Genomic DNA, 6,421 nt, shown 5'->3' with positions numbered 1-6,421 from the left:
GCACATTTTCTAAATTTTCTCCACTTACCTCCAGGTTGAGTGTGTTATATTTACCAGATTTATTCATTTTTTTGCATTGTCAGTGAGTAAATTAGGCGAAAATCTGTCTTAATTGTTTGTGGAAGTTGATTAACAAGCTGCCATCTGCTTCAAAACGCCGCCGTGTGTCCAGTGATCGGGCCGTCAGCGCATGCGCATGCTCTCTAGAGGAATAACTCTTAAGGAGTTGAAGTTGGTTCAGTTTTATTCTGAGTGAACCGTTTGCGGTCAGCTGTAGCATGCAACAGGTTTTTGACAGCTTGTCAAAAGATGCTCTGGGTTAAAGAGGTCTTGCTTCGGATGGCCAGTCTGAAGCTTTCTCAAGAACTCACAAGAACAAGAACTGACTCACGGTGAAGTTGTCATGTTGTGTCCCCTTGGTCCCCAGCCCCCTGCTGTTCATCCTCTGCGTTCCCCTCATGTGTCCCCTTGTGCTGTGAGTGTCCCTATGCTTCCCCAGCCCTCTCCAGGTTCTCCTCGTGTCTCCTTGTGTTCTCCAGCTCCCTCTAGGCTTCCCTCATGTTTCCTCCTAGTCACTCCAGTGTAGTTTCTATTGGTTTGTATTAGTCCTCCTCATCCCTCTAGGTATTAGTTGTTTATCTTTGCCCTTAGTCTTTTCAGTGTTTTATAGGTTATGGTTTATCTTCCCTCCTGCTTAGTTCTTTCCCCCATTTAGTTTATTGATGGCACCTGTCTTCCCTCTAGATCTCACTCCTCACACCTGTCACCTGTTGCCCTGATTGCCTCCCTTTGTGTTTAAAAACCCTGTCTTGTCCCTCAGTGTTTGTTGGTCCATTGTTTGTGTCAGTGTTGTTCTGTTCCCTCTCGAGTTCTCCGAGTCTGTGCTCATGAGTGAGCTTTTGTTTGTTTGTTTATTTGTTTGTTTGTTTTTGAGCGTTCAGTGTGTTTTTGAGATTTAGTCTGGTCTTTTGTGCTTTGGACTTTTGGGCGCATTCTCCTTTAAATAGTGGAATTATTTTCTTTAACCACTCCTGCCTTGAGTCATTCTGGGAATTATGCATCTTGGGTCCAAACCTCCTGCACTCACCGTGACAGAAGTGAGTCCTGTTTTAAAAATCGAAATATTTTGATTTACTAACAAATCAGAATTTGACATGTAAAAAGAGTTTTGTCGACAAACAAGGGCGTCAGTTTGTTTTTAAAATTGCTGGGGACAATAACCATACACTTGAGTGGGGTTTAAAAATTGCTGGGGACAATCATTAAATAGGCTAACATATTTAAGTATTAATCAGTTTTTAATGTTTCACTCCAATATGCACAGCAGTGTATTGACAGTTATTAAAAATCCTGTTTTGTTTTTCCAACGGCATTGAAACCCCCCATTAGCCTGTAAGCAAGGTGGAATCTTTACATCCATAGAGCTAGCCCAGCAAAAAAGATCTTGTATTATTATTATTATTATTGTATTATATTATATATATCCTTGTTATATTATTTGTGACTGTCAAATTAGATTTTTAGAGAAAAAATTTATATCAGGCTCCACTCTCTGGTCAACTCCACTCTCCGACAACCTAGCTGCCCGTGAACTACTGGATTCATTGATTTTAATACACTTTTCATTTCGTTTCATGGCATTTGTTTACCACATTTTCCGGGAAAGACAACTCTCTGCGCATGCTCAACCTATTTATTCGGATTGAATGCTTGGTGCATAAAATAGTGTCCATGTAAACAGACATTTGGGATTTCCGAACAGCCAAGATTTTCATCGGATAGAGGAGATTTTGCGCATGTAAACGTGGCTAATGTGTGTTATCCAGCATCACACTCTGTTCAGATTAAAAAGACAGCGAAGCAACTTAACAATCACTCACGAGAAGGTAGCTTCTATTAGTGACACGCAAATCGAAGCATTATCACCCATATAACTTGCTTTTCTTTTTAAAGCTTCACCGAACACTCCCAAGAGCCCTCGCATGTCAAAAACAAGTCACAAAAGCTACTTAACTCAACTTATAATTGACTTAACTTATTATTCTGCTCAGGTGTACTCACCTCCACCAGCTACATGCTAACAGCTGGGGTGGCTGTAAGCACACCTGAAGGACCCCTGCATTAATCGCATAAAAATATCCCCTTCTTTTGGTGTTAAATAAAATATAACATTGCTTACCTCTTGGAGCTAAACAAGAATAAGGGATTCTAGAGCAGTGTGGGTGACGTAATCTCCTGCTTATCACAACTGCTGACAGCTGCATGCAGGGCAGCAGGGTAGAGAACTCAGCATAACACAGGGCGCTTTTTCAGAAATGTTACAAATTAATTAATTAATTGATTACAGTTTTATTTTTATTTAAAGCTCAAGTATAAATAATTAGATGCCAGTTGCGACATTAAAAAAATCTGCTGGGAGCAGACGTAGGTTTACGATCTGAGCTGGTAAGAAAAAAAAAAACAAATTTTTTGAAAGTGTGTGTGTGTGTGTGGGGGGGGGGGGGGGGGGGCACAGCTGCCAATCAGAAATTTTGCCGGGGACATGTCCCCGGTTAAAATGACGCCTATGCCGACAAACCTCAGAAAACACGCCTCGTGTCAGATACATGAGTTCTGATTGGTGGAACAGAAAACAATGTGTCAGGATATTCTCTTAACCTTGTCATCGTCACGTGTCTTGAGTGTGTGAGCTGTCAGCAGTAATTCATTTGTTAAATCTAACTTTACTGATCATAACATAATAAAATTCATTTCAATCACAGTAGTTTAAGCAGATTAATCAAAAGAGTATTATTCTTCAACCATTATTGTTTATTCAACCAAATTATTATTTACTCATCTTGTTTATTATATTATTTAATTCTGAAAGTTCATCTGTCTTGTGCTGTGAATAAAAACCAGTCTTAGATAAGAGTGAGCTTGGAGGGGCCTTGGCCAAGCAACAGTATTTTTCTTGCAGATTAAAGGACCAGATAAGATGTATGTCTCCAAATGACCCGATACTGAAGAGGTGACCTGTAGATGGAAAAACAGACCATTTCCAGAGACTACATTCACAAAGAGTGGACTGCAGCTGGAGTCAGTGCTTCAAGAACCACCATGCACAGACAAATGCAAGTTTTAGGCCACTCTTGAACAAGATACATAGCAGAAGTGTCTCTTCTGGGCTAAAGACGGAAAGCACTGGGCTGCTGCTGAGTGGTCCAAAGTTATGTTCTCTGATTAAAGTAAATTTTGCCTTTCCTTTTAAATTCAAGGTCCCAGAGTCTGGTAGAAGAGAGGAGAGGCACAGAATCCATGTTGCTTGATGTCCAGTGTAAAGTTTCCAGTCAGTGATAGTTTGATGTCATCTGCTGGTGTTGGTCCATTGTGTTTTCTAAGGTTTTAAGTCAACACAGCGGTATACCAGGATGTTTTAGAGCATGTCATGCTTCCGGCTGCTGACCAACTTTATGGAGATGCAGAATTCATTTTCCAACAGGACTTGTCACCTGCATACTGTGCCACAGCTACCAGTACCTGGTTTAAGGACCATGGTATCTCTGTTCTTGATTGGCCAGCAAACTCACCTGACCATAAACCTATAGAAAATCTATGTGGTATTGTAAAGAGAAAGATGCAATACGCCAGACCCAACAATTCAGAAGACCTGAAGTCCACTATCAGAGGAACATGGGCTCTAATAATACCTGAGCAGTGCCACAGACAGACTCCACACCACATCGCTGCAGTTATCCAGGCCAAAGGAGCCCCAACTAAATATTGAGTGCTATACATGCTCATGCTTTTCATAATCATACTTTTCAGTTGGCCAACATGTCTAAAATTCCTCTTTTGTGTTGGTCTTTATTTCTGTGTGTAATGACTGAATGAATGTAATATAAGTTTCACTTTTGAATGGAATTATTGAAATAAACCAGCTTTTTCATGATATTCTAAGTTTATGACCAGCATCTGTACCTTCCACATATTTTTCTTTCTGCAACAGTCTTGATTTATGACATTAAGCTATGCAGAGTTTGGTGATTGCTGCACCTGCTCAGGCTTAAAGGCTGGTTATACATGTGTTACACAGAAGGTCTAAAGCAAAGGATCACCAAACATTTATTTTGTCTTATCCTCTGATGTATCCTCATTGTGAGAATACATGAAACAGTCAGCACATGAACACATTCAGATTGTATGCAAATTAAAGATTTTTGAATGTAAATGTTGTCATCTTCAAAAAGCTGATTTAGGAGACAAGTGTACAGTTATGCAAAAATGCATCGCTGAAGCATCAAGGGTATACTTACAAAGACAAGTCTGTAGGCTGTTTTCTTGGAGAATATTTAAAGTATAAATATATTTCTAGGTGTTGTCCAGAAATTGACATATACCCATTACATTGACATTCTTGGGTAATATATACCCATTTTCTACTGATTCTTATTGGAGATTCTAATCATTTCTGTTTGCAAACTCTTGTTGGTTCACTTAAATTAAATTATCCCATAAAATGCAATAGCTACTCAACTAGGGATGTCTGATATTATCAGTCTACCAATTGTGTAATATCGGTCGATATGAATACAATGTAACATCTGTATTTGTTGATACTCTTTTAATGATTTAACATTTACATACTACACACATTGTGCAAACTCTTCAGTTACTTCTCTCTCAAAATGTCAAAAAAGGACAGATCTGACATTTAATTCTTGAGTTAGCACAACTTGTCTCACCAAGCATTTGTCAGGATTATTTCAGGGAGAATGAGATTCAGCTGATGTTGTAGACAGCGTAAATATGGCCCTTTTCCCTATTGACTAACTTAAATTAAAGTAGTTGTCTTTTGTCACATATAATTTTCATGCATGACAGAAGATATGTAATGTTAGTAACCTAAAATTTAGTTGTTTTTTTTTTTATTAGAGGGGACCTGGCATAGATCAGTATCCCTTTATATTGGTATCAGAAATTGAGTTAGACTAGATCTGACATCAGTAAAAAAGTGACATGGTTTGGGGAGACGTCTAACCCAAGACATGCAGAATCACAACTCACAGAATGACAGGAAAAAAATATTTATTGTAAACGGGAACAGAAGGCGCACTGGTAAGTCCAGTGGGGATCGAGAAACGGGAGTGCAGCGTCTGAGGAGGGGAGAGCAGATACAGGTAAGTCCAGGGTGGTAAGTCTTAACTTGGTGGGTGCAGAGAAAAGACTTTCTAGGAGTTGGGGAAGCACAGGAATGAGGGAGGGCAGGTTGAGAGCCGGGGTGTATCCAAGTGAGGGGTCCAGGAGAGGGAGCGTGAGGAGAGCAGGAGAGCAGGTCAGTTAGGAGGAATGGAGAACGGTTCAGAGCTGCATCCAGAATTCCTAATGGGCATGGGTGAGTAATCCTGAGGAGTCGCTGAATCCAGAGATGTTCCAAAAACCTGGAGGCGGGTAATCACAAGAGTCAAAAAGTTCACAAAGTCCAAGAAACTTGAAAGCACAAAATCCAAGAACACTAGGAGGCTGGACACTACCAGGCTGTAGTAATCATCCAGCGTCGAGGTGTGTTCTCCATCCTCCTTAAGTAGCCAGGCCCGCTGATTGCAAACCAGGTGCAGCTGGGAACCTCCCTCTCCTGCAACACACAGCTCAAAGGTGGAATATTGAGAGGAGTACTCACCCCGTCTCATGACAAAAAGCCAATTTCGAGCATCCCTAATCACAACAGTGTTAACATTGTCCTGACACTTAGTGCTATCTTATCCAGCTACCTTCCACAATCCAAAGATATGCACTTTAGGTTAATTTCTTGATAACCTTTAGAAGACCATGTTTGAACTGGGCCTGTGATGAACCAGAAGCATGCGAAGTCTGCATGCCATTTGTCCATGGCTTGGAGGCTCCATTTATCCTGCAACCATGAACAGAATATAAAGGTGAGTATGAAAAGTGAATCCAGGAATAAGTGGAAAACCTGAGAGGTTAGGTAACAGCACAGCTCATGAATAAATAGTAAGAAATTAGTCAACAATTAGAATTTGATATATGCACAATATAAACAATCAAACTATTTACATTACTGTAACTGAATCTAATCTTACAAGGAAAAAAATACAGCAGATTTTTGTTTTAGGATTAGGGTCCATCAGCTCACATATGTTATCTGTTGGGCAAATTTGCTTTCATGAATTTTTTATTTCTCATAATTTTAGAAGAAATTTCACACCATGTGTGATTTTGCACCACAGTGCTCAGAGATAGATAGATAGATAGATAGATAGATAGATAGATAGATAGATAGATAGATAGATAGATAGATAGATAGATAGATAGATAGATAGATAGATAGATAGATAGATAGATAGATAGATAGATAGATAGATAGATAGATGATAGATAGATAGATAGATAGATAGATAGATAGATAGATAGATAGATAGAT

This window comes from Nothobranchius furzeri, chromosome 3 (genome assembly GCF_043380555.1).
Source record: "Nothobranchius furzeri strain GRZ-AD chromosome 3, NfurGRZ-RIMD1, whole genome shotgun sequence".
Lineage (NCBI taxonomy): Eukaryota > Metazoa > Chordata > Actinopteri > Cyprinodontiformes > Nothobranchiidae > Nothobranchius > Nothobranchius furzeri.
Note: the sequence above shows the minus strand (reverse complement) of the source record.